Below are 13,173 nucleotides of genomic sequence, written 5' to 3'. Positions count from 1 at the left end.
GCCTTGCTTCAAAATGTCAATATTTTCCACAATTCCTTTCCAGGCATTTGAGGCATCCGACTTTTGATTGACACATGTCAATATCACATCTCCCTCCACAATATTTATTTATGAGAACTCTATACCACAATGCATTCGGTTTCGTCAACACCCTCCATCCTAATTTTGTAAGGAAGGCTGCATTTGCTTGCCTCATTGAACGGAGACCTAATCCACCTTCTCTCTTTGGCTTAGAGACGGTTTCCCATGCCACTAAATGAATTTTACGATGCTCCTCATCACCACCCCAAAGAAAACACCTCTTTTTTTTTTTTTAATCAATTTCATCGCAAGTAGAACGAGGTAATTTGGTTGTTTGCATAGTACAGTAAGGATCGAGGATAAGCAGCTTGCGCAAGTGTATTACGCATTTACGATCAGCCAGAGATAAAGTCTTGGCCTTCCATTTTGACAAATTAAATTCTAATAAAGATCCGATGAGATTAAGGGCCATTTTGTGGGGTTAATAATCAAAGGGAAAGGAATGAATATGCCTCATTCCCTTTGTTGCGTTTGTTTGTCATTTTTTTTCATTCCCTTTACCCATTTTTATTTTTTACTTTACCCAAAATCCTTCTATCTTTGATTCCCACCCCCCTTAGCCTTTTCCATTCCTTTCCTAAGCCACCACTACACACACCAGCCACTACCTTACCCACTTACCCCTACCGCACAACCACCTCGACGTAGCTCGCCTTAGTCCTCGTCGGGGTGTCGCCGGAGCTCGCCCAATCCTCGGTGCCGCACCTTCCCATCTCCAAATCAAAACTCGTCGCACCTCCCTCTAAAGAATTCTCCCTTCCCGGAAAATCTTAACTCACCACGAAAACCCATCCTCGTCCCTTAAAACTGCCGGCCGTCACCTCCCTTACCCTCGAAACCCTAGCGGCTAGGTTTCGAGGGTAAGGAGGTGACGGCTGCGTTTTAAGGGGACGAGATGGGTTCTAGGTTTTTTGTGGGCGGGGAAGGTTTTCGTGGCAGGGAAGTGGTTTTCTGGCGGCGAGAGGTGGGAAAAGTGTGGCGACGGCAGCGATGGTGGAGAGTTACGACAACGAGCGTGAGATGGTGGTTGGGTGGTTGAGTGGTTGGAGAAGTCACTACCACCAATGCACAACCCCTCATTCCCATGCCTTTGATTTTTTTTAAAACAAACAACATAGCATAAAGAAAGGTTTCATTCCATTCTCTTTGATTTCCTTTGTTCATTCCATTTCGTTTACCCGTGTGAACCAAACGACCCTTAAATTAATTCACATCAGATTAAATAGCAAAAATAAAGTTGATTTTTAAAATAAAAAATTTTCTATTAGGTTTTTTTCTTTTTTTTTTAAAAAAAAAAAAAATCGCTATAAAGGAGAGAGAAAAAGTAAGAGTTTACCTACTCCCAAAGAGCTGACTTCTACAATCAAACCTCTCTGATGTCGTCTTCATGCTTCTTCTTCACTGAGGTTCGTATCTGAAATTTTCATCCATTTTTTTTCCCATTTTACAATCTGGTATTTTAATTTTATTCCAAATTTAATCTGTTTCTGTTTCTTTACTCAATTCAATTGCTTACTTTTTCCGGGTTTGTGATTTTTTGCCCTTTCTTTTTCAGATTAACTATATAATAATTGAGTTATGGAAATTAAATTTAAATTTTCTCTTATATATGATTTTTATTGGACAGTTTTATGATTGAACTGATTTGTGGGTTTTGTGAGTGTATGTTGCTCATTTTGATGATCCAGTTTAATTATACTTGTTATAATCTTTATTTTAATATAAATAGTGATTTAATGTTTTTTTTTTATTGATTGATTTGAAATCTTTAGGTATGTATAAGAAATTGGGGTTTTAGATCTTATTAGTTAGTAAATTGAGTTGAAGTTTGGATTTTTTTTGGGGTTTTACTTCGATATATTTATTTTCTATAAGCTTATTAAGTATATTTACAATGTTATTCATCTATAATTTATGGTTTTTGTTTATTTGTTGTCATGAAGGTTTAGGTATTTATATGAATGAAAATTGTTTATGTCTCATAGACCCTAAGACTTAGGTAGGCCAAGGATTTATAATATTTTCTATGAAAATCTTTTTGTATTGGATGTAAAATGATAAGCTGCCTATTGGAATTTGCCTGAACTCCTTTAGCAAACACGGTTATTGACCGTTTATGGTGATTAGTGGTAAGGTTGCGCACATTTGATCCTCTCTAGACTTGTTTGTCCTATGAGATCTATATTGATGGTGGTTGTTGATACTTGTTAGCTTATATGAGTTTTCCTTCTTTTACCTTTGGATTATGTTTGAAAAAGTAGCCAATTCGTCCTGCACAAGCACGTAACTGGATACTTTCCTCTATGTCATCATCTAGTTTTTCAAGGACCAATCTTACTTGATGAGTGCAAATAAACTCTATAAAGTTTAATGAGTGCATTAGAGAAACTGCGGGAGTAGACCTTGATGTACTTGTGCCATTTTGTGGTCCAAATAAATACTGTAAAGTTGAATGTCACTTTTGCTCGCTTTTCTATCTACCTTTTATGAATGCCTTTGATGGTAATTTTTTTTAAAAAAAAATCACTGCATTTGTGGAGGCTCAATTGTGCTCTCCATCTTCTTTTATCTTGTCTTTCTTGAGTGGCTTAAACCTTACATGTTTTGATAGGTAGTGTTGTCTTCTGCAGAAGTGGCATCATGTATTAAATCATTGCGTAAATTAGTCATTGGCTAGTGTTCGGTGAAGAAGTTGGTTGAGTCTCTTAGTGGCTTGAAAATTGTGAGATTTATGTAATATTGTTCAAGTTTTGGTGTAGCATGTTCATGCCTTTCAGTGTTTTTTATAAAAGAGGGCCTCAACGAAGCAACTGGTGGAGGTGAAGATATTAAGCCTCGATTAAAGTCTTCTGAAATAGTGGAAGTTCAGTTGGATACAAACTGGGATGATATATCTTGTCCAGTATGCTTGGATTATCCTCATAATAGTGTGCTGCTTCAATGCTCATCTTATGATAAAGGATGTCGTTCATATGTGTGCGACACCAATCACTTGCATTCAAACTGCTTAGATCGCTTCAAAACTGCATATGGGATACCTTCACAATCAAATTCACCACCAACATCATTTCAGTGGGAAATGAAAATTCAGCTGCAGTAGTTCCTGAAAGCAATTGTAAGCCAACTTGTCCATTATGTAGAGGGAGGTAAATGTTGGGTTGTTATTGATAAGCCCGAGAGTATCTGGATCAGAAAAAGCGTTATTGTGAAGAGGAACGATGTTCTTTTGTTGGTACTTTTTCGGAGCTTCAAAAACATGCTCAAGAAGAACACCCTGATTCCCGTCCATCAAAAATTGATCCTGCACGTCAGCTTGACTGGGATAATTTCCAGCAGTCATCAGAAATGGTGGATGTTTCTTAGTACCATTCATTCAGAAGTTCCGCGTGGAGTTGTTCTGGGTGATTATGTGATTGAATATGGTGACGATGATACAGCAGACGAGTTCGAGACTTCCCTGGTGATGAAGGAAATTGGTGACGTCATGTATCCTGTATCAAGTATTTGATAATCTCCGCAATAGTCGAAATAGGAGGAGGTCAAGAAATAACGATACAAGAAGAGGAAGCCGCCGTTCTAGCAATGATACGTCAAATTCAGATGATGGCTCTGTGACATCTGTAGAATTTCCAGACTATAGAGGAGATGAGTTTGATGATGAATTTATACACTCCAGAGGTCCTGCAAGAAGTAATTTTAATCGCCGAAGGTTAGTTTTAGTCTTTTAGCACTAGTCAATTCTTGTTGGAATATTTTCAGTTTTTATGTGGTTCTACTAGTTTGCTCTCACCTCTAAATTTTCGAACCATATGCTATTTTATTAGTTTCTTCTATGTTTAGTGTTGTTGAATTGGGTATTATGTGTCTACTAGATAGAGTATTTTGTGTATGACAGAAATTTCTCAATGTTTGCTTCTACATCTCTTCAGGTTTCTTGCCTGCATGTGAATGCAACCTCATAATCATATTTGTCTAATATAAACTGTAAACCATGGTTAACGGTGGTTGCAAGAGATTTCAAACGACAAACAGAGAGAAATTAGAATTTTCTTCTCATTAAGCTAATATTGATTTGGTGAATTCCAATTTACAGTCATGCAAGTTTCATGTTAGTCAGTGTCTTTTTTTTCTTAAAAGGTGCTGCTTCATTTTTTTTTTTTGATGCAAAAAAAGGTGCTGCTTCATAGAAGCTACATAGTAAATGTTTTTCATAAAGTAAGTTTCATGTTAGAATTCCATCACTTCCATGTCGTATGTTCTAAAAAGTAAAGCTTTCTTTTGGAAGTATTTTAAGTTCGATCTTTAAAATAAAGAACAACAGAAAATTATCTAAAATATTCATTAACAGGTATTCTTTTTTATGGGAGGTAAATTTCTTTTTGCAACATTTGTCTGATTATATTTGACTTTTGTTTCTCACTTGTTCAATTCAGGTTAATTGTACTGCATTGTTGGTTACAATCCTGTCATTCTATCTCTTTGCCCTCACTCACTTGCTTGATAAAAGGTTTTAAAAGCCTTAATTTTCCCCCTTTTACATTCTCCATTAGATCATTCTACCTGATCGTCTGATCTTTCATTATTGAAGCAGATGCATGTACCATGTGTTTTGTGCAACACAAAATGAATTTAAGTCTTGTTTGCATCTCTTGCTGAATTCTTCTAAATTGTAATGATACTGTCTGCAGTTCTCGAAGAAGACGCTCCCGCTTCTATGACCATTAGGTGCATTCGTGCATAACTTGTTGTACTTATTTTTTTCTTTTTCCAAAGATTAATCTTGCAATGATTTCAGTTTTGAAATATGACTTGTTTTTAGCTGCTTCCTAAAATTTCCCAAGTTCATGCTTGAAGCAGAAGCTGAGGGGAATGATGAAAAGCCGAAGCAGAAAAGAGTACTGTGATGTTATCTACAGCACCCTGTCTTCCGCTGCAATCAGCTTATGTCAACAATCTCAACATTCATAATCAGCTCATCTAGTTAGATATGAAATCCTAGATGTTAATGGATTTTAGTTCTAGATATAATTTTTTTTCATTGATTAGTCCCTCCTTTTTCCGTTGCTTCGAATGGAATTTTAGAGATAAAAAATATCTGGGTTTTGTTTGCCTTTTGTAAGAAACTTTGGGTAATGCATGTACATATTTCATGGTAAATATTAGATTTTGCTTTCCTTTGCTTAGTTTCTCGAAATGGCAATCTTAAGAGTTTGGATCTACACATGTCTATCATACACTCGGTATGCTTGGAGGTACACTCAAGTGTATGTAGAAAATGTAATGTGTTGGTGTTTCTATATATGAAGCTATTATAAATGAAAAGTTAGCAAGTGATGTTGCAATTAGAGCATATTTTTAGTGCTTATTGAATGTTTTATGTTTTTATTTATTGCGTGAGATATATTTTCTTCTTATCCTAGTAGATTCTCATCGACCATAATTTTGGTCAACAGGAGAAGTTTAAAAATACATACAGCAAATTAGGAGACATATATGGTGGATGCTTGTTTCAGGGTCTTAATCATCAAACTTGGACCAAGTATAGTTGGTTAAAAATAGATTTAAAAAACACACCAATTATTGAATTGCGGCAAATTGTAACAATACTTGCGAGAAAAAGAAGGGAGAGCAAGTCTAAATTGATTTTTTAACGAGTTGGTCAATATAGAAAGTAATTTATTCAAAAAATAAAATAAAAATAGAAAGTAATTAATGTTGTAAAATAAGGGGAAAGATGAGAGATTGAAAAAGAATATATCATTGTACTTCTATTCCATATAATGGGGTTTATATAAGAATATAAAACCTAGATCTAGATTGTTCCGGAATGATACAAAGGAGGATAATGGATAACCACAAATATTTCATAACACTCCCCCTTGGATGTCCATTATCGAAGATTGTGGCTCATTAAAACCTTACTACGAAAAACCCTATGGGATAAAAACATAGTGAAGGAAAAAGAGTACATCATTTTTCGTAATACGCTCGAGATGTTGTCTCATTAAAAACCTTACCAGGAAAACCCAATTTGGGACAAAACCATGGTCAAGGGAAAAAGAGTGCAGCGCGTATTTTCTCCCCCTGATGAATACATAACTTGAGATCTTCTAGTGTCGCAACAATGAATCCAATATGTTGGATATCTTCTAATAAGTTGGTAAAATATCACTTGTTGATCTTCGACTCTCCTAAGCTGAAGTTGCATCTTCAATTCTTCAAGTCTTCATGTGAACATGTGAAGTGTCTTCATTTCACCATATATGTGTTTATCTCTAATATCACCATTTCAAATCTCTGTTTAATAGTTGATTCAAAGGATAAAATTTTACGGTTATGACTTCTTCTGGAAGTCGTTGATAATAAATATTGATGATCATTATTTGACCAAACATTCATTAATACGAGTAATAATTTGATGACAAAACTTAGCTTGATACTATTAATATCATTCTTCTCATATGAATTATAATATAACACACGTAATTATATACGCTAATTATGGTTCTTCTGGACCATAAAAAAACATTGTTAAGTGATCCATTGATATTTTTTAGACGTTTCATAATTGACACGATAGCTCTCTTGCAAATACAAATAGTTAATTTCATTAACTCTCATATGCTCAAACTTCAGGTTGAGATGTTAATTATATTGTCACGTACATAGATTTTCAAGAGTTTGATAATAATTGCAAATTCAAGATATAAACTTTGTAGGGCTGGATATTACAATAGGTCGTATATAAGTTCTTCAGGAACTCTTCTTAATTCATAATGTGCAATTAAATCGGTGTCATCAATAATTTCATCACAATTATAAGCCCATTGGAATATTAATCTCTTTCTAATTTTCAATCAAAGTTGTAAACATACCTTACTATACTTTGAATGAACATTTACATACACCACAGTTATTGTATGAAATTAATACATGCAATATGAGATATAGAAAATATGATAACATATTAACAAATATACAATGAGTAATGCATCTAACAACTTCCTATATATGCAATAAATATCCATTAACTTATGACTCACTCATGCACATGAAAATAAGACTCAAAATGATGCAAGACACTGTACAGTGTGGATTTAAAAATCCATATTTCATTGGACTTCGGGTCCATGATAAACTTATGATCATTATCATTATGTCGACATCAAAATGTACATATATTTCAGATCCCTTACTTATTAGTCCATTCCATTATGCATATGCATATTATTCATCGGTTCCATTATGTACCGGTATCATAAAATTCCTTTAACTTACATTCCGCATGTTATTTTACTATGATATCTGAATACATTTCTCATTGGTACCATCATAATTTTTCTTATATCATAGGTCATCTATTATAATAATTCAGATATCTATACTACTTTAAGATATTTCATACACTATGATATTTATATACTATTACACTATAAGTGTCAACTGCACTATCTTGCTAAATATCATATCTATTAAACATATCTTTATTTTGGAACCGATCATATAACCTACACTTCAGGTGTATTGATTCAAGTACAATTGGCAAGATTTTATCTCAATGTATACACATAATTAATATGACCAAAATGTATCTTCAACGCTATGCAACATGAGTCATAACTGAATACAAATCAAATCATAAATGTGCAACATATCTTGATAATATATATATAAAAGTTGGCATATATATAACTTTTCAAACTACCATTATAGGGATCATATATATTATTTATTTATTTTGATTTTCCCAACTTTTGCTATTTCTTCTTCCCCTAAGTTGGTAATATATCTCTTTTATAGGGGCGTCTAATTCTATACCAACTTAGTATATAAATTTGCATTAAAATTCATTTCACTGGGAGGATCACAATCAAAATTTATCTCTTTTGGAGAACAATTTCGATGAAGAATCATTTATTCATTAACTTTATATTTCATGTGTATTTATTATTAAATTTTCAATAATATTTTATCTTCTGGAGATCAATGTCAATGGGGAGACATATGTTGCAGTTGTACGTTTTTCTTTCTTCTCCAATTTAATATGTGCTGACATATAATAACCCCAATCAAAAGAATTGTTATACAAGCATAAATCACTTGCTCGTAATTCTAATAGGTGATGATCTTTGGATCATTAAAGACTTACACTACTACATTTGAGAGCTAATCCAACCCCTATTTCCGTTGTATTAGGTGTTCAAAACCGTTGTAATAGACCTAATACAACGGCTAGCAACCGTCACATTTGCTAGGGTTGGATTAGGTCTAATACAACGGTAAAAGGAACCTAATCCAACGGATTGCTCAGTCCGTTGGATTAGGTTCCTTTCCTCTTTTTTTGGAGTAACGGAACCTAATACAACGGATTGCGTCTTTCTTCCGTTGTATTAGGTCTTTCTTTTTTATTTTTATTATTATATTATTATTAGTATTATTAGTATTATTATTATTAATATTATTATTAATATTATTATATTGTCCAAAATCCTGTCCAGATTGTCCAAGCCCAGAAGTTCAACTGATCAATGTCTTCGCATCGTAATTTTGGTATTGATACATCTCTAAATCATTAGAATTTAAAATAAGAAAAACTAAGTTATGAAAAATTGAAAAAACGAAGAACGAAGAACGAAAAATTGAAAAATCTGAAAACGAATATCAAAAAAATTGAATTCTGAAAAAAAAACCTAGAAATCAAACCCAGATCTGAAAAAAAAAAAACCCCAAAAAAAACCCTGAAGTTGGAAAAAAATACGATCCCAGAAAAAGCTAACCCAGAAAAAACGAACCTTGAATTCAAAAGCGAACCCAGAAATCAAATTCGAACCCAGAAATCGAAAACAAACCCAGAAATCAAAATCGAACCAAGAAATCAAAATCAAACCTAAAAAAACGAACCCAGAAATCAAAAAAAACAAAAAACACCAACCCAGAAGAAACGAGATCGAACCCAGAAATTGAACCCAGAAATCAAACAAAAAAAAATAATCTGAAAAAACAAGAACAAAAAAACAAAAAACGAAGACGAAAACGAGATCTGAACAACGATCTGAAAAACGAAAAAAAAAACGATCTGAAAATCAATTAAACCCAGATTTCAAACAAAAAAAACAATCTGAAAAATAAAGAACAAAAAAACAAAAAACGAAGACGAAAACAAGATCTGGAAAACAAAAACAAACGTTTGCATCTGAAAAAAGAAGATCTAAAAAATTGAAAACCGAAAACAAAAAATTGAAAAACGAAAGAAAAATTGAAAAAATATATGAAAATTTGACAAAAAAGTAAATTATGAAAAACGAAGATCTGAAAACGAAACAAAAAATGAAAACGAAAAACGCATAAAAACGAAAAAAACCCAGAAAAACGAAAAAAAAACCCAAAAAAATAAAAAGAAAAATCCAGAAACGAAAAAAAAATTCCAAAACCGAAAAAAAAAAACCCAAAAAACGAAACATTGAAAACTAAAAACAAACGAAAAATTGGAAAAATATCTGAAAAATTGACAAAAAATTTAAGTCTTTGAGGCATGAAGAGAGGAAGAGAATGAGAGTGAAGAGAGAGGGAAGAGAGTGAAATAGAGAGGAGATAGAGGCAGAGAGTGAACTTAGGGCATTAGGCCCAATATAAGGCCCCTCCGAATTTCCTTTTTTTTTTTATCCGTTGTATTAGACTTACTTTTTTTTTTTTTTTTTTTTTTGATCCGTTGTATTAGACCTAGTCTAATACAACGGATTCTTATATCTAATACAACGGTTATTATAAACCGTTGTATTAGACCTGTTTTAGTATAAACCATTGTATTAGCCTAGTCTAATACAACGGTATGAAATTAGCCGTTGTATTAGCTATTTTTGTACCGTTGCATTAGATAAAAAATGTAGTAGTCTTAAATAGTGTATTTGGTGAGTTTTTGATCACTTGATAGTTGACAATAATATATAAGTTATTTTGGTGAACTTCTGGTCAGCCATTACTCTTTTTTAAGCCATTACTCCTTTATATAAAAAAAATCAAAACATATTAAATCTTGAAATTTTCATCAATACAAATTATTAAAACTCACAATCCAAATATAACTCAATATCAATATTACGTCTTGCCATTCAATTCATTTTATATATTTAACATTGAGAAAGCGTCAACACATTATCAAATGAAACTTCAGGATTCCATTACGGGTAATTATTATTAAACCCGGATGACCTAATTTAATTATCACATCCAATCACTTCTCTAAATTTGAACTCTGGTCAATTTTCAACACTAGTGATCACTTTATTAAACTTACTATATGCATGGCCATGAATGTGACGTGATTTTAAAACACCAACATGTGTTTCTTTATACAATTGGCAAGACAATCAATTAATATTTTATCCAATAATTACTCATACTCTACTGGAATTTAAACTATAAACTTGATACATGTTAATCTTGTTGGATAATTCATACTCTTCTAAAGTCTTGTATATAATCATGAAACATATGAACTTTACTAAAAGTGATTTCTTCTAGAAATGTAATGATATTTACCTTTTCCTCAAATTTGTCATTACTCCTTTCCTTTTCAAAGATACTTAATTATCTTTAGAACCTATTGATTTATCACGCTTCAGGCATGCTATAGGTTCATCAACAATTGATGTTGTACTCTTAGGACATCAACTTTAAATTAGAGCATTTATAACTAGTATATGATATATGTCATTTGTTTATATCCATCTTCAGGATGGTATCATTTCAAAATATTTAATGAACATGTGGTCACTTCTATTAAATAAATCGTTGATATTTAAGTTATTGTATGTATCAAACTGACCATCAATATATTTTATTATTTATATGCAAGGTAACATACAATCTCCCCCTAATCCTTGTATATGGGGGTATGGAATGAATCAATCCAACAACCTTTAAAATCCTTGCAACTTTTAAGCCATAAATTCTTTTGGCAATGTCATGTATCAAGTAACATGTTCCTTTTAGCAAAAACATGCTTATATAAAATTATACTTATACAACACTTATCATGTTCCTCATGCCCAATTACATTCATCTTAAAAAAAAAAAAAAAAAAAAAAAAACCTCTTATAATTATGTATAGTTTCTCACAATGTCATGTTTAATTAATTGAACTCATATCACACTTTTTGCTATATATTTAATTAATTAAGGAACTTCAAGTTCATATTGATTAGGGATTTTTATCCACCAAGCACCGTTTGACAAGTGGACCAACCAGGTTCCGCCACGCGTCCTCCACGGACCACTTAAGACACGCCACGTGTCCACCCATGCCAAATGGGACAACCGGCCATCAAGGCCCATTTCAGTCTAGAAGCCCGATCGGCCCTAGGTTTACCTTAAACCTAGAGAGTTGCACGCTTCCCAAGGCTATAAATACTCGATTAATCCTCATTAATCAAGGGACCGAATACATTACGGAACACACTAATAACCGGCTGATCTCGCTAGCAAAGCAGATTACCTACATTAAATACTCTCACCTAGAGAGACCTTATTACTTTAATTTCTGTATTAATTACTCCTTAATCAGGTACTAACTTGACCGTTGGAGGCGGAGCTCTCAGGAGTCTCCGTTATTTTGCAGGTACAGGCGTCCGGTTCCAGTCTCGGAATTGTAACTCTCCCGCAGGACATCAGAAAACCCCGAAACATTTGGCGCCGTCTGTGGGGAGAGTACTTCAGAGATGGCATCCAAGTCTGTACCGACCCCAGAAAAGAGGCGTCCCCTAGACGACCCTCAAGTTCAGTCGGACCATGATACCGAAAGTGAATTTGAAGTTGAAACTCATACAGCTCCAGACGGGACCCTAAGGGCCCGCCGTACCCGTCATACTGAAATAAGGGAACGGGAGTATCTTCAAACAGGAAGCGAGCCAGCAGGTGCACCGCTTGCTCGGCAACAGCCGACTGATGGGTCTGCTCCGATCACAAGGAACGAACTCATGACCTTCATGAGGGATTCAAGGGAGAGATCCAAGAGTTGATCAACAAAAAACCGCCTGCTTCAGTCAAAGAGCAGGCGGCCAAAAAACCTTCCACTTCACTGAAGAGGAAGCCAGTTCAAGGGCGAGAGGCGACTCCCCATCCTAAATCTAAGAAGCGGGAGCCGTCTGCTCTTGATTTCACAAAACTCCGTTATCCTACGGGAAATAGGAAACCGGTTCGTCATATTCAGGCGGACGGGTCAAAGCAAACGTTCACAGATGCTCGGCACCTGCTAGAGCAGAAGAGGAGTGACCGATTATCAGAGTCGGCTTCTACTTCAAATTTTCAGGACAGTTTGCGAAATGCCTCGATGAGGCCAACTCAGTCGTACCATGAGAGTCAGTCAGGCGGCACCTCCCGACAGTCTGGCTTTCATAGTGCGCAGGCGGTACCAAATTTGCCATTTGTGCCGCAACAACAATATTTTATGCAGCCACCTCCATTTGGTGGACCTGCAGCAAAAAACGTCCAACCTATGGACTGGCAGCTACGGCTGCTTAGACTTGGTGAACAGCCGTCGGCCTTCTCCAAGGAAATTACTGAAGCCGCTCAGCCGGCCAAAGTAAAAAATGTTTTAGTAGGCGCCTATGATGGCACTACTAACCCGGAAGACCATCTGATGGCATTCACCAACCTGATGTACCTTCAAGGGTTGGATGATCCCACTTGGTGCAAGTGTTTCCCAGCAACTCTCAAGGGAATTGCACAGCAATGGTTCGGCAACCTGCCGACTGGTTGTGTAAACAGTTTCAGGACGCTTGCTTACTTATTTGCCTCCAACTTTGCAATGAACATCCCTGCGAAGAAAACGACCCTTGATTTGGGAACAATTCAGCAGGGTGAAAAGGAGGGGCTTCGTTCCTACATCAGGCGGTTCAACCTGATGAGAATACAGATTCAAGGTTACCGGATGAGGTAGCTTATACTGACTTTTTTTAGAGGTCTCAAAGACGGGTCTACCTTCAAATTTGATTTAGTTCGAAAAAGGGTGGCGACTCTTCAAGAGGCCTTGATTGAAGCAGAAGCCTATATACAGGCGACTGATCTGTGTACAATGAAACAGTCGGACGGAAA

General features: G+C 34.8%; 1 pseudogene; it reads left to right on the top strand.

Moving 5' to 3' along the window:
- Positions 1-2,869: 2,869 nt before the first annotated feature.
- LOC110717107 lies at positions 2,870-4,830 on the top strand (annotated as a pseudogene).
- The last annotated feature ends 8,343 nt before the right edge of the window (positions 4,831-13,173 follow it).

This window comes from Chenopodium quinoa, unplaced genomic scaffold (genome assembly GCF_001683475.1).
Source record: "Chenopodium quinoa cultivar QQ74 unplaced genomic scaffold, ASM168347v1, whole genome shotgun sequence".
Classification (NCBI taxonomy): domain Eukaryota; kingdom Viridiplantae; phylum Streptophyta; class Magnoliopsida; order Caryophyllales; family Amaranthaceae; genus Chenopodium; species Chenopodium quinoa.
The sequence above is the reverse complement of the archived record's forward strand: the minus strand, read 5'-3'. Positions and strand labels throughout refer to the sequence as shown.